Source organism: Oncorhynchus kisutch, linkage group LG14 (assembly GCF_002021735.2).
Source record: "Oncorhynchus kisutch isolate 150728-3 linkage group LG14, Okis_V2, whole genome shotgun sequence".
NCBI classification, from domain to species: domain Eukaryota; kingdom Metazoa; phylum Chordata; class Actinopteri; order Salmoniformes; family Salmonidae; genus Oncorhynchus; species Oncorhynchus kisutch.
Genome location: NC_034187.2, coordinates 28,884,057 through 28,900,213, shown reverse-complemented (window position 1 = coordinate 28,900,213; position 16,157 = coordinate 28,884,057). Strand labels below are relative to the sequence as shown.

Below are 16,157 nucleotides of genomic sequence, written 5' to 3'. Positions count from 1 at the left end.
TTGTGGTTTGTTTTTGAGATTTACTAAAGGGGAGTTGAGTAAAGCCTTGTTCCTTTGAGTTTTTAAATAGAACTAGAAGATCAAGTTGGACAGTCATTTAAAAAAAAAATCAAATACTGGGAAAGGCAGGTAATGACTTGATAAATGGCTGATGGTTAGAACCTGAGATATGCTAGTTCTAGGGCCTAAAGCTGAAGATTGTGCCCATATCATAATACATGGTTCCCTTCCTCATTATTCTCCCAGGAAAAAAAGTTGTTTGTCATGACAAACAACTGTAAATAGCTACAACCACAGTGCATTTTATTTTACATTAGATCTCTGGTAAATGTTTTGATACTGTGGAATACATTTTTACAAGATCAGATTAACAGCCGAGTCTGACTAAAACCACTAGGTGTATTTGTCCTTAATACAAAAACTTGAAGGGGTGAAGATATAAAATGGCATGTTTAATGCCTAAATGAAATTTGTATGACACTATTTACACTATTTAGTGTGCAATTAATCCTGTTATGATATTATGCTGTTTTAACAAACCATGCAAGGTATAACCACAGGTTTGATATAACATGACCCTCTTCATACCGATCTGTGCAAGTTTACAAGCTGAAATATGAGCATGTCTGTGTGTTAGAGAATTGTATGTCAGGTGGGTATTCGTTTTCTGCAGTTATTTGACACCCAGGTAAGGTAGAATGGTAGCATATATTTTTTTGAAGTCAGATGAGCTGTAGTGGGATTAACACAGACCCACTGGTCCTCACTTCTGCCAGCGTGACCATAGTACAGGACCATGACGTTCATTGCTAAGACCTATGATCTGAAGTCCACAATGCTGGAGGGGGATTCAGTAGACTCTAATGTGCTTCGAAGGGCGGTTGGTCCTCATTGAGGATGTGGCATCCCTCTGAGGGACAACCACACAGGACTATAGCCAGCTCAACCTTCTCCAGAGCAAGTACCCTCACCAGCTATTTCTATTTTTTTATTTCACCTTTTTATTTAACCAGGTAAGCTAGTTGAGAACAAGTTCTCATTTGCAACTGCAACCTGGCCAAGATAAAGCATAGCAGTTCGACACGCACAACAACGGAGTTACACATGGAATGAACAAAACAGTCAATAATACAGTAGAAAAAAAGAGTCTATGTACAGTGAGTTCAAATAAGGGATTTAAGGCAATAAATAGGCCATGGTGGCGAAGTAATTACAATATGGCAATTAAACACTGGAATGATAGATGTGCAAGTAGAGATACTGTGGTGCAAAATAAATAAATACAGTATGGGAATGAGGTAGGTAGATGGGCTATGAGCAGGTGCAGTGATCTGTGAGCTGCTCTGACAGCTGGTTCTTAAAGCTAGTGAGGGAGATGGGGAATATCCAGCTTCAGTGATTTTTGCAGTTCGTTCCAGTCAGTGGCAGCAGAGAACTGGAAGGAAAGGCGACCAAAGGAGGAATTTGCTTTGGGGGTGACCAGTGAGATATACCTGCTGGACCGTGTGCTACGAGTGAGTGCTGCTATGGTGACCAGCTGGCTGAGATAGGGCAGCGCTTTACCTAGCAGAGACTTGTAGATAACCTGTAGCCAGTGGGTTTGGCGACGAGTATGAAGCGAGGGCCAGCCAACGAGAGCGTACAGGTCGCAGTGAAGGGTAGTATATGGGGCTTTGGTGACAAAACGGATGGCACTGTGATAGACTACATTCAGTTTGCTGAGTTGAGTGTTTGAAGGCTATTTTATAGATGACATCGCCGAAGTCAAGGATCGGTAGGATGGTCAGTTTTACGAGGGTATGTTTGGCAGCATGAGTGAAGGAAGCTTTGTTGCGAAAGAGGAAGCCGATTCTAGATTAAATTTTTGATTGGAGATGCTTAATGTGAGTTTGGAAGGAGAGTTTACAGTCTAGCCAGACACCTAGGTATTTGTAGTTATCCACATATTCTAAGTCGTCCAGAGTAGTGATGCTGGATGGGCGGGCAGGTGTGAGCAATGATCGGTTGAATAGCAAGCATTTAGTTTTACTTGCGTTTAAGAGCAGTTGGAGGCCACGGAAGGAGAGTTGTATGCCATTGAAGCTCGTCTGGAGGTTAAGAGTGTCCAAAGAAGGGCCAGAAGTATACAGAATGGTGTCTGCGTAACGGTGGATCAGAGAATCACCAGCAGCAAGAGCGACATCATTGAAGTATACAGAGAAGAGTCGGCCCGAGAATTGAACCCTGTGGCAGCCCCATAGAGACTGCCAGAGGTGCGGACAACAGGCCCTCCGATTTGACACACTGAGCTCTATCAGAGAAGTAGTTGGTGAACCAGGCGAGGCAAACATTTGAGAAACCAAGGCTGTCAATAAGAATCTGGTGATTGACAGAGTCGAAAGCGTTGGCCAGGTCGATGAATACAGCTGCACAGTAATATCTCTTATCGATGGCAGTTATGATATCGTTAAGGACCTTGAGCGTGGCTAAGGTGCACCCATGACCAGCTTTGAAACCAGATTGCATAGCGGAGAAGGTACGATGTGATTCAAAATGGTCAGTAATCTGTTTGTTAACTTGACTTTCGAAGACCTTAGAGATGCAGGGTAGGATAGATATAGGTCTGTAGCAGTTTGGGTCTAGAGTGTCTCCCCCTTTGAAGAGGGGGATGACTGCGGCAGCTTTCCAATCTTTTGGAATCTCAGACAATATGAGCGGTTGAACAGGCTAGTAATAGGGGTTGCAACAATTTCGGCAGATAATTTAAGAGAGGGAGGGTCCAGATTGTCTAGCCTGGCTGATTTGTAGGGGTCCAGGTTTTGCAGCTCTTTCAGAACATCCGCTATCTGGATATGGGTGAAGGAGAAATGGTGGTCGCTTGGGCGGTTTGCTGTGGAGGGTGCCGGGCAGTTGACCGGGGTAGGGGTAGCCAGGTGGAAAGCCGTAGAGAAATGCTTATTGAAATTCTCAATTCTAGTGGATTTGTCGGTTGTAAAAGTGTTTCCTAGCTTCAGAGCAGTGGGTAGCTGGGATGAGGTGCTCTTATTGTCCATGGACTTTAGTGTCCCAGAACTTTTTTGAGTTTGTTCTGTGGGATGCAAATTTCTGTTTAAAAAAGCTAGCCTTAGCTTTCCTAACTGCCTGTGTATATTGGTTCCTAACTTCCCTGAAAAGTTGCATATCACGGTGGCTATTCGATGCTAATGCAGTACACCACAGGATGTTTTTGTGCTGGTCAAGGGCAGACAGGTCTGGAGTGAACCAAGGGCTATATCTATTCCTGGTTCTACATGTTTTGAATGGGGCATGCCTATTTAAGATGGTGAGGAAGGCACTTTTAAAGAATAACCAGGCATCCTCTACTGTCGGGATGAGGCCAATGTCGTTCCAGCATACCCCGGCCAGGTCGATTAGAAAGGCCTGCTCGCAGAAGTGTTTTAGGGAGCGTTTGACAGTGATGAGGGGTGGTCGTTTGCTCGCAGACCCATTACGGATGCAGGCAATGAGGCAGTGATCGCTGAGATCTTGGTTGAAAACAGCAGAGGTGTATTTGGAGGGTGAGTTAGTTAGGATGATATCTGAGGGTGCCCGTGTTTAAGGATTTGGGGTTATATCTGGTAGGTTCATTGATAAGTTGTGTGAGATTGAGGGCATCAAGCTTAGATTGTAGGATGGCCGGGGTGTTAAGCATGTCCCAGTTTAGGTCACCTAGCAGCACGAGCTCAGAAGATGGATGGGGGGCAATCAAATCACATATGGTGTCGAGGGCACAGCTGGGGGCAGAGGGGGGTCTATAGCAAGCAGCAATGGTGAGAGACTTGTTTCTGGAAAGGTTCATTTTTAGAAGTAGAAGGTCAAATTGTTTGGGTACAGACCTGGATAGTAAGACAACCTGCAGAGTTCTATCTTTGCAGTAAATTGCAACACCGTCCCCTTTGGCAGTTCTATCTTGTCGGAAAATGTTAGGAATGGAAATTAAGGTTTTTGGTGGTCTTCCTAAGCCAGGATTCAGACACTGCTAGGACATCCGGATTGGTGGAGTGTGCTAGGGTAGTGAATAAAACAAACTTACGGAGGAGGCTTCTAATGTTAACATGCATGAAACCAAGGCTTTTACGGTTGCAAAAGTCAACAAATGAGAGAGCCTGGGGGATGGGAGTGGTAGTAGACACTGCGGGGCCTCGATTGACCTCTACATCACCAGAGGAGTAGGATAAGGGTACGGCTAAAGGCTAACAGAACTGGATGCCTAGTTTGTTCAGAACAGAGAGGAAAAGGAGCAGAGTTCTGGGCACGGTAGAATATATTCAAGGCATAATGTACAGACTAAGGTATAGTAGGATGTGAATACAGTGGGGGTAAACCTGTGCATATAGTGATAATGAAATAGATGTTGTCTCTAGAAATAGCATTTAAACCAGGTGATGTCACTGCGTGTGTGGGGGGTGGAACTAAATTGTTAGTTGAGCAGTGCTAGAGGCTCTACAGTGAAATAAAACAATAGTTACAAACCAGAACAGCAATCGACACGGCATGGTGACGTTAGGGAAAGTCATGCGTAGCCGGGTGATCATACAAGTCTACTGGGTGGCTTCAGGCAGCTAACTGCACGGGGCTAACAGAAAGTCCTTAGAGGGATGACGCGACAGAGGGAAGTCTGTTGTGGCCCCCTCGTGCAGTTACATCAGCGGACGGATCAGCAGGGCTCCGTGTGGTAAACCAGGCCAATTGGCAAAATATGTATAGTGGCCAAAGAAATATGTCCGAAGGGCCTCTTAAGCCAGCAGTCCAATGTGCTTTAGATAGCTAGCAGGCCGCAGATTAGCGGCTGTGCGTTCAGGGGTCGTTAGCTGCTATGATTCCAGGTGGATAAAATAAAAAATAATACAAATTTAAATAAATAAATAGGTTCAGAGCTTGCGGTAGGAATCCGGAGATATCGAGAAGAATAAGTCCGACTAGCTCTGGTTTGAGTCTCGCTGTACAGACTGGCGAGAGTTAAAAGGTATAAATGTAGCTGATGACCGCTAGCAAAGGATAGCTGACTGCTAGCTAGTGACTTCGGCATGTATTCGATGGGCCTCGTAAGCCAACAGTCTGTTGCGCTCTAGACAGCTAGCATTCAGGGGACGTTAGCTGTGAAAGTCGGAAAGTGAGAAGGTTCAGAGCTTGCGATAGGAATCCGGGGTGTTGGAGAGATTCCAGTAATCGAGGCAGACATACGTTAGTGGAAAAAGCGGGTCGACACCACATTGGGTGAGGCGGGTTGCAGGAGAGTAGTTTGAAGTAAGGGTTTAGAAAAATATAAGATATGCGAAAAATACACTGCTCAAAAAAATAAAGGGAACATTTAAACAACACAATGTAACTCCAAGTCAATCACACTTCTGTGAGATCAAACTGTCCGCTTAGGAAGTAACACTGACAATACATTTCACATGCTGTTGTGCAAATGGAATAGACAACAGGTGGAAATTATAGGCAATTAGCAAGACACCCCCAATAAAGGAGTGGTTCTGCAGGTGGTGACCACAGACCACTTCTCAGTTCCTATGCTTCCTGGCTGATGTTTTGGTCACTTTTGAATGCTGGCGGTGCTTTCACTCTAGTGGTAATATGAGACGGAGTCTACAACCCACACAAGTGGCTCAGGTAGTGCAGCTCATCCAGGATGGCACATCAATGCGAGCTGTGGCAAGAAGGTTTGCTGTGTCTGTCAGCGTAGTGTCCAGAGCATGGAGGCGCTACCAGGAGACAGGCCAGTACATCAGAAGACGTGGAGGAGGCCGTAGGAGGGCAATAATCCAGCAACAGGACCGCTACCTCCGCCTTTGTGCAAGGAGGAGCACTGCCAGAGCCCTGCAAAATGACCTCCAGCAGGCCACAAATGTGCATGTGTCTGCTCAAATGGTCAGAAACTGGTCAGACTCCATGAGGGTGGTATGAGGGCCCGACGTCCACAGGTGGGGGTTGTGCTTACAGCCCAACACCGTGCAGGACGTTTGGCATTTGCCAGAGAACACCAAGGTTGCAAATTCGCCACTGGCACCCTATGCTCTTCACAGATGAAAGCAGGTTCACACTGAGCATGTGACAGAGTCTGGAGACGCCGTGGAGAACGTTCTGCTGCCTGCAACATCCTCCAGCATGACCGGTTTGGCGGTGGGTCAGTCATGGTGTGGGGTGGCATTTCTTTGGGGGGGGGGCGCACAGCCCTCCATGTGCTCGCCAGAGGTAGCCTGACTGCCATTAGGTACCGAGATGAGATCCTCAGACCCCTTGTGAGACCATATGCTGGTGCGGTTGGCCCTGGGTTCTCCTAATGCCAGACAATGCTAGACCTCATGTGGCTGGAGTGTGTCAGCAGTTCCTGCAGGAGGAAGGCATTGATGCTATGGACTGGCCTGCCCGTTCCCCAGACCTGAATCCAATTGAGCACATCTGGGACATCATGTCTCGCTCCCATCCACAGACTGTCCAGGAGTTGGCGGATGCTTTATTCCAGGTCTGGGAGGAGATCCCTCAGGAGACCATCCGCCACCTCATCAGGCGCATGTCCAGGCGTTGTAGGGAGGTCATACAGGCATGTGGAGGCCACACATACTACTGAGCCTCATTTGACTTGTTTTAAGGACATTCCATCAAAGTTGGATCAGCCTGTAGTGTGGTTTTTCACTTCAATTTTGAGTGTGACTCCAAATCCAGACCTCCATGGGTTGATAAATATGATTTCCATTGATATTTTTTGTGTGATTTTGTTGTCAGCACATTCAACTATGTAAAGAAAAAAGTATTTAATAAGAATATTTCACTCATTCAGATCTAGGATGTGTTATTTTAGTGTTCCCTTTTATTTATTTTTATATATATATACTTATACTTATATATATTATATATATAATATATATACATGGGACATGACAAGACGAAGGACAAATACGTCTGACTGCTACGCCGTCTTGGATCATTTTGTGGTCCTGGGTTTCCCCTGCAATTGGTTTGGCTACCAATTCAGTATGCAACATCTTGGCCTGGTTATGTGGTTCAGTGAAATCCATAAAAACAAGCTAATCTAGTAAAATATTCTGTTACCAGTATGAGTTAATTTAATAAATCATGAATGTCGGATGAGAATGTTAGTGTTTTACAGGAGAACTATTTAGGATCTCCCCATTTTAACTCATTGAGGTATGTGCAACCAGGAGATGGCTACCAGCCTGGCTTCACGGTCTTTGAGAAGCGTGACGTGAATGGAACCAACACCCACCCTGTCTTCGTCTATTTTAACGACAAACTTCCCTACCCTGATGATGATGATGATCCACACTCCCTCACCCAGGATCCTAAATTCCTCACCTGGAGTACCATTAGCAGGCCAGACATTTTGAGAAATTCCTCGTTGTGCCAGAAGGGAGAGCCCTTTAAACAGTACAGCAAAAAATTTGAAACTATCAACATGGAGCCTGAAATCCAAAGCCTGAGTCTAACCAAGACATGAAAATGGCATTGAAATGTTTTTCTTGTGCACTACTCTTTCTGCTACACAAATGACTTCACATCTATGATGGTAGAGAGGACCTATTATGGTGTCGTCCATCCTTTTGAGGTTTATTGGATGAGGATAATATTCTAAAAACCTATGGGAATATTATCTGAAGCCTTGTAAATGCTCAAGTGTTTGTTGGTCATGTTTCGATAGTTTGCCTTACTCACAATGTAATGGAAAGCATCAGAAATATTTTTGTTACTCCTCTAACATATACTCCCCTATGTATTTATTTGGAAAGTGAAGATAATGTTTAATTTGGCACTATACTCCAGCATTCTGGATTTGAGGATGTTTTGTGAGGCGACGGCACAGAATATGACCTTTTTATTTGAGGGTATTTTCATACATATCTGTTTTAACATTTAGAAATTAATGCACTTTATCTACTTCCCACATTTTTAAAGGTGTCAGGTTTGACTATGCTAACTTGTTGGTTGTTTTTGGTTGTTTCCTATTATTTTGTGCCCAATAGAAACTAATGGTAAATGTGTTGTCATTTTGAAGTCACTTTTTTTGCAAATAAGAATATAATTTGTTTCTGAAATGACTTTGACATTAAAACATTTTGAGCATTACACATTTGATTTAGTAGCCTACTAGTTCATTCCCCCCAAACATGCTAACCTTTTACCATTACCAATAATAGGGGAGGGTAGATTTTTTTTGGGGGGGGGGGGGTGCAGTTCATGATATGACATGCCTGTGTAACTTTCTCATTCATCATTATTCACAATGCATTTATGATTATGTGTAATCATGGTACATTAATATCCTATTCCTATTTTCAATAAGTGTCTGACTTTAGTGAACCCTTTCCTCGCTCTATTCCCATGCTGGCCAGCAGGTGATGCCACTGACTCATTGAGGAAAAAGTAACATTATTGTCCAAGTTGACATATAACTGTAGTTGGAATGAAGTTATTGTATTCTACTTTTATTACCGAAAAAGTATCTAATTGTTCCACCATACAGCACGTGTAGTAATCATGTTATAATTTTACATTGTCTAGTTTCATATGACATGTTATTTTAAAGATTTAAAGACCTTTTGTGTTGCAGAGTAGAAATAATATATTAGTAGTACAGGTGTTGTATATCTTGTTTAGAAAGGTACTTCCAGGTAATTCCCCTGCACTGAACCACATTCATGATGACAGAGGCTGGCCTGCTATAATAGATCTGTTTCTGTGTCTACAGGCATTCGCATATGTAATGGTGCCAAGTTTCTCAACATCACACCCCCTGCATTTCTGCAGTCCCCTTGTCTACCCTGTCCATCCTGTGTCCTCACTGAACACTAGAACACCTCCAGTCATTCTTCTGATCCCCATTGTTTTAGTTCCAATAAATGGGAAGTTTTGGCAGAGCCACCCAGCAGTAGAGGAAAAAATGGACAATTGCATGTCTTCTCAAATAGTCCCATCTACTGCTGACTGAGAGACAGTGCTGCTGAGTAATCCCCTAATGTAATTTATGTTATGGCAGTCCCTGGAGAGATCTGTGACAACAGTGAAAGGTTAGGCTACTCTTCTCTGAGAGGTAGCTATGCATTTTCTCTAAAGCCTGTGTTTTTTTGCAAGTAGAATGAGTGCCTTGACTAATGCAATATCGTAGCTCAGTCCAGCAACAACACATAGCCTAAATGTACAAGAACTCTAGCCTATAACTCGTTATGGGAAACAGAAAGCTCATATGACACGGAAATTATTGATTGCATTTAATCGAGCGGCAGGGTAGCCTAGTGGTTAGAGCGTTGGACTAGTAACCGGAAGGTTGCAAATTCAAACCCCGAGCTGACAAGGTACAAATCTGTCGCTCTGCCCCTGAACAGGCAGTTAACCCACTGTTCCTAGGCCGTCATTGAAAATAAGAATTGGTTCTTAACTGACTTGCCTAGTTAAATAAAGTTAAAACAATTAAAATATCACATTGACTGATTTTCACAGTATTGCAGTTGAGTTCACATGCTCTATCCTAGATGGGGGATGTTTTATTTTCGAAAAGCCAATTCAAGAGCGCTACTGCAGAAACTCAACCAGGTGAGCAGAAATTGATGTTACCACAGTAACGTTTGCTTTATAGTATGAAGTCCTCTCGCGAGATTCCAGTACAGTGAGGGAGGGTGTTGGTATGATCTCATCTCTACAGCAGCTGCATAGTGCAGCGAAGCAAACCCGTAACTTTGTATCAAACTTCTACATATCTGACGAAGGCAACAGGATCATTGGGATTTTAACCGGAACGGAAACAACTGTTTAAAGCAATATACATAACGGTGTTGCTGCATTTTTACACTGACTGGTCCTGGAAAACAAAAGGGGAAAAACGCTTAGTATTGTGTTCATGCCATCCAATGGTTGACGGGGAGAGGAGAAAAGGTGAGTCGGGAAACATGCGTTTTAACGTTGGGGAACGATCCATGTCATGTGCATGATGTTTTGAGGTACATAGTCGCAAGCAACATCAGGATAGTCTCCTCAACCAATAAACATTTTAAACAGCTACATCTGACCGAATAGTATGTGTTCTATAGTAGCCTAAGTAGCCTACATTAGAGTGCGCAATCAGGGTATTTTCTTTCCCGAAATTAGGAGGGAACCAGAAAGGTTGCTTTGTGGGTTCAGAACGCGCACTCTGCGCGTGACACGAGTGGAAAATGTCAATTTTGGTCAATGCAAACCGCAATTATATCACGTTCGATGTGCATTGTTTCGGATGTAACTTGGGTTTGGTGATTTCCAGGTGGCATCGAGCAAACGGGCTTGATGTAATAGCGCTGTAATAGGTGTGTAATGCTGCAGCTTTTTGTGTAGTCCCCTCCTTAGCAAGCTATAAGCTATAGCCTACATCATTTTCTACCATTAATATAGTTAGTTCGGTGGGTTAATGTGGTGAGTTAATGTTGATGTTCCATTGTAAGTGACAGACCACCACTATCAACCCAAATGGTTAAGCTATTGGGCATTACACATTTGAGCTACACATTTGATTTAGTATAGTAGGCTACGTGGTGAAGCAGCTTGATGGATCTTGCTATTAGCAAGGCAACAACCATTGATGTGGTTTGGACTGTCACAAGGGATAACACTATTGTCTACTCAACCACTTGGTAGAAACACTACAGTATTGCTCAACACTGTGCACTTAGGAGAAACCCCTTCAAATGAGTAGATTCAGCTATTTCAGCCACACCCGTTGCTGACAGGTGTAAACATTTGAGCAAACAGCCATGCAATCTTTATAGACAAACATTGGCTGTAGAATGGCCTTACTGAAGAGTTTAGTGACTTTCAATGTGGCACCGTCATAGGATGCCAACTTTCAAACAAGTCCATCACATTTCTGCCCTGTAAATGCTGTTATTGTGAAGTGGAAACGTCTAGGAGCAACAACGGCTCAGCCACGAAATGGTAGCCACACATGCTCACAGAACAGGACCACCGAGGACTGAGGTACGTACAAATCGTCTGTCCTCAGTTGCAATACTCACTACTGAGTTCCAAACTGCCTCTGTGAGTAACGTCAGCACAATAACTGTTCATCGGGAGCTTCGTGAAATGGTTTTCCATGGTCGAGCAGCCGGACACAAGCATAAGATCACCCTGCGCAATGCCCAGTGTCGGCTGGAGTGGTGTAAAGTTTGCCGCCATTGGACTCTGGTGCAGTGGAAACTGGTTCTCTGGAGTGAATAATCACTCTTTACCATCTGGCAGCCCCAATGCATAGTGCCAACTGTAAAGTTTGGTGGAGGAGGAATAATGGTCTGAGGCTGTTTATCATTGTTCGGGCTAGGCCCCTTAATTCCAGTGAAGGGAAATCTTAACGCTACAGCATACAATGACATTCTGCTTCCAACTTTGTGGCAACAGTTTGGGGAAGGCCCTTTCCTATTTCAGCATGACAAAGCCTACGTGCCCAAAGTGAGATCCATACAGAAATGGTTTGTTGAGATCGGTGTGCAAGAACTTGACTGCCCTGCACAGAGCCCTGACCTCAACCACATCGAATACCTTTGGGATGAATTGGAATGCTGACTGCGAGCCTGGCCTAATTACCCAACATCAGAGCCTGATCTCACTACCCGCAGCAGTGTTCCAACATCTAATGAAAAGCCGTTCCAGAAGAGTGGAGGCTGTTATAGCAGCAAAGGGGGACTAACTCCACATTAATGCCCATGATCTTGGAATGAGATGTTCAGCAAGTGTCCACATATTTTTAGTCATGTAGTTTATTTTTGTGTGCAACCTGTGAGACATGGTAGAAATTACACTGAACAAAAATATAATATAATGTTTCATGAGCTGAAATAGGTCCCAGAAATGTTCCATATTCACAAGAAATGTATTTCTCTCAAACTAATTGTGCACAAATTAGTTTACATCCCTGTTAGTGAGCATTTTTCCTTTGCCAAGATAATCCATCCACCTGACAGGTGTGGCATATCAAAAAGCTGATTAAACAGCATGATCATTACACAGGTCCACTTGTGCTGGGGACAATAAAAGGCCACTCTAAAATGTGTAGTTTTGTCATACAACACAATGACACAGATGTCTCAAGTTTTGATGGAGTGTGCAATTGGCATGCTGACTGCAGAAATGGCCACCAGAGCTATTGCCAGAGAATTGAGTGTTAATTTCGCTACCAAAGACCGCCTCCAACGTCGTTTTAGAGAAATTGGCAGTACATCCTACCGGCCTCACAACCCCATACCACATGTAACTACACCAGCCCTCCACATCCGGCTTCTTCACCTGTGGGATCGTCTGAGACCAGCCACCTGGACAGCTGATGAAACTGTGGGTTTGCACAACCAAATAATTTTTGCACAAACGGTCTCAGGGAAGCTCATCTGTCTGTTTGTCGTCCTCACCAGGGTCTTGACCTGACTGCAGTTTGGCGTCATAACCGAATTCAGTGGGCAAACTCTCACCTTCGATGGCCACTGGCATGCTGGAGAAGTGTGCACTTTACAGATGAATCCCGGTTTCAACTGTACCGGCAGATGGCAGACAGCATGTATGCCGTTGTGTGGGTGAGTGGTTTGCTGATGTCAACTTTGTGAACAGAGTGCCCCATGGTGGCGGTGATGTTATGGTATGGGCAAGTATAAGCTATGGACAACAAACACAATTGAATTTTATTGATGGCAATTTGAATGCACAGAGATAACGTGATGAGATCCTGAGGCCCATTGTCGTGCCATTCATCTCTCGCCATCATCTCATGTTTCAGCATGATAATGCACGGCCCCATGTCACAAGTATCTGTACACAATTCCTAGAAGCTGAAAATGTCCCAGTTCTTCCATGAACTGCATACTCACCAGACATATCACTCTTTTAGCATATTTGGGATGCTCTGGATCGACGTGTACAACAGCATGTTCCAGTTCCCACCAATATCCAGAAACTTCGCACAGCTATTAAAGAGGAGTGGGACAACATTCCACAGGCCACAATCAATAGCTTGATCAACTCTATGCGAAGGAGATGTGTCACGCTGCATGAGGCGAATGGTGGTCACACCAGATACTGACTGGTTTTCTGATCCACGCCACTACCTTTTTTTAAAGGTATCTGTGACCAACAGATGCATATCTGTATTCCAGTCATGTGACATCCATATTTTAGGGCCTCATTTATTTATTTAAATTGGCTGACCTCCTTATATGAACTGTAACTCAGTAAAATCGTAGAAATTGTTGTTGCGTTTCTTTTTTTGTTCAGTGTACTTAGTTTCAGGGGCAATTCAAATGCCTCACTGACCAAGGCTATTGAATAACATAACGCTATTGGTTGAAACTTTATAAGGCAGGCAATGTTTTGGAATTGAATGAGCCCTACAGTGGCAAATCTGGATTGACTTGGACACAGGACTTGAATTAGACCTCTATGACCGGCTGTTACTCACAGTTCCAGTAGCTGTCAGAAGGAGTCCAAATAGAGTATATTTAGCACTCATTCACTGTTTGCTCTTTTTTTGTATATCTTTGCATTTGTACTTGCTGTCCTATGCAGATAAGAGATTCAGTGTTTAATTCCTCCCCTAATATTCCATCTGTATTGGTGTATGCTATTCTGTGGAAACCTGCTTGGTTATGGTGGGATGTGTCAGATAGGGGGAGGAAAGAATATTGAGTTGCATAGTTGGCAAAATATTAGCATTCTTCATAAGCTTGGCTGACTGATGACTGGGATAACATCAGTCAGGTCCATAGTCATAACAATTAAAGACTTCTGTTTTGCCGCTTAATACATATTTTCTTTACAACATTACTCTCATATTTAGTCAGATATTGTTTTGCTGAAGCCAAATCATCATGCAAACTGGACCAGTGCCTCTTATTATGGACTTTACACTTTAAATCAATGCAGTGCTGACACTACTATGGGAAAAATAATGTTTCTATTTTAATCATCATTGATGAGCAAACCAGTCTACTTTGTGCTATAGACAAAAATATCCTTCATGGTTAACATAAGACAAAAAAGTGAAAGTATTCACCCCCCTTTGGCATTTTCTCTATTTTGTTGCCTTAAACCCTGGAATTAAAATAGATTTTTTTGGGGGGGGTTGTTTCATTTGATTTACACAACATATCTACCACTTTGAAGATGCAAAATATTTTATATTGTGAAGCAAACAACGAATAAGACAGAAACTGAAAACTTGAGTGTGCATAACTATTCACCCCCCCCCCAAAACAATACTTTGTAGAGCCACCTTTTGCAGCAATTACAGCTGTAAGTCTCATGGGGTGTGTCTCTATAAGCTTGGCACATATAGCCACTGGGATTTTTGCCCATTCTTCAAGGCAAAACTGCTCCAGCTCCTTCAAGTTGGATGGGTTCCGCTAGTGTACAGCAATCTTTAAGTCATACCACAGATTCTCAATTGGATTGAGGTCTGGGCTTTGACTAGGCCATTCAAAGACATTTCAATGTTTCCCCTTAAACCACTCAAGTGTTGATTTAGCAGCATGCCTAGGGTCATTGACCTGCTGGAAGGTGAACCTCTGTCCCAGTCTCAAATCTCTGGAAGACTGAAACAGGTTTCCCTCAAGAATTTCCCTTTATTTAGTGCCATCTATCATTCCTTCAATTCTGACCAGTTTCCCAGTACCTGCTGATGACAAACATCCCCACAGCATGATGCTGCCACCACCATGCTTCACTGTGGGGATGCTGTTCTCGGGGTGATGAGAGAGGTTGGCTTTATGCCAGACATAGCATTTTCCCTGATGGCCAAAAAGCTAAATTTTAGTCTCATCGGATCAGAGTACCTTCTTCCATGTGTTTGGGGTGTCTCCCACATGCCTTTTGGCGAACACCTAACATGTTTGCTTATTTTTTTCGGGACACTTCCATAAATCCCAGCTCTTTGGAGTGTACGGCTTAAAGTGGTCCTATGGACAGATACTCCATTCTCAGTTGTGAAGCTTTGCAGCTCCTTCAGGGTTATCTTTTGTCTCTTTGTTGCCTCTCTGATTAATGCCTTCCTTGCCTGTTCCGTGAGTTTTTTCCGTTTTTTATTATTTAGAATTTTTGGAAAAAAGTAATTTTTTTCATTTCACTTCACCAATTTGGACTATTTTGTGTATGTCCATTACATGAAATCCAAATAAAATTAAAATGGCAGGTTGTAATGCAACAAAATTGGAAAAACGCCAATGGGGGTGAATACTTTTGCAAGGCACTGTATATGCAGCTCACATCTCATCACCAGAGTATTATGACTGTAGGTCATTACTAAACTCTAAGACTCTAAGAACAGGTCAGTCATGAGGAGCATGACATCCAGCCACAGTATACGGCAGACTACAGTGAGGGACAGTAGCCAACAGCAGGGTCAGGGAGGTGGACTCCAGGGCAGGCTCTCCAGGGCAGGTATGATTTTGAGCATTGTTCAGGTTTATAAAGTGCCTTTCTGGAATGCGTTTGCTACAATTCTGAGTAGCCATCGTGAAATACTAACACTAACTGTTTGCTTTGTTGTTCATAAGAGTAAGCCTACACTCTACCAAAAATGGGTTCCAAAAGGGTTCATTGGCTATCCCTATAGGAGAACCCTTTTTGGTTCCAGGTAGAACCCATTTTTGGTTCCAAGTAGAACCCTACATGGAATCCAAAAGGTGTTCTACCTGTAACCAAAAAGGGGTTCTACCTGGAACCAAAAAGGGTTCTACCTGGAACCAAATAGTGTTCTTCTATGTGGACATTAAGTGATAATGCCGCGCTTGCAGTGCAAGGGGAACAACTACTTCAAGGTCTCAGAGCGAGTGACGTCACCGATTGAAACGCTATCAGCGCGCACCCCGCTAACTAGCTAGCCATTTCACATCGGTTACCCCAGCCTAATCTCAGGAGTTGATAGGCTTGAAGTCATAAACAGCACAGCAAAGAGCTGCTGACAAACACACGAAAGTGCTGTTTGAATGAATGCTTACGAGCCTTCTGCTGCCTTCCACTGCTAAGTCAGACTGCTCTATCAAATATCAAATCATAGACTTAATTATAACATAATAACACACAGAAATACGAGCCTTAGGTCATTAACATGGTCAAATCTGGAAACTATAATTTCGAAAACATAATGTTTATTCTTTCAGCGAAATACGGAACCGTTC

General features: G+C 43.4%; 1 protein-coding gene and 1 pseudogene across 2 annotated transcripts in view; both read left to right on the top strand.

Moving 5' to 3' along the window:
• The first annotated feature begins 796 nt into the window (after positions 1–796).
• On the top strand, positions 797–7,477 carry LOC109904535 (glutathione peroxidase 2-like; annotated as a pseudogene).
• A 2,181-nt stretch (positions 7,478–9,658) lies between these two features.
• LOC109904033 (signal-induced proliferation-associated 1-like protein 1) overlaps positions 9,659–16,157 on the top strand; it is an 88,574-nt gene continuing 82,075 nt past the window's right edge. For both annotated transcript variants that reach the window (XM_020501098.2, XM_031788201.1), the window contains exon 1: positions 9,659–9,906. The gene's annotated coding sequence lies outside the window, so the exon portion shown is untranslated. The remainder of the gene's footprint in view (positions 9,907–16,157) is intronic.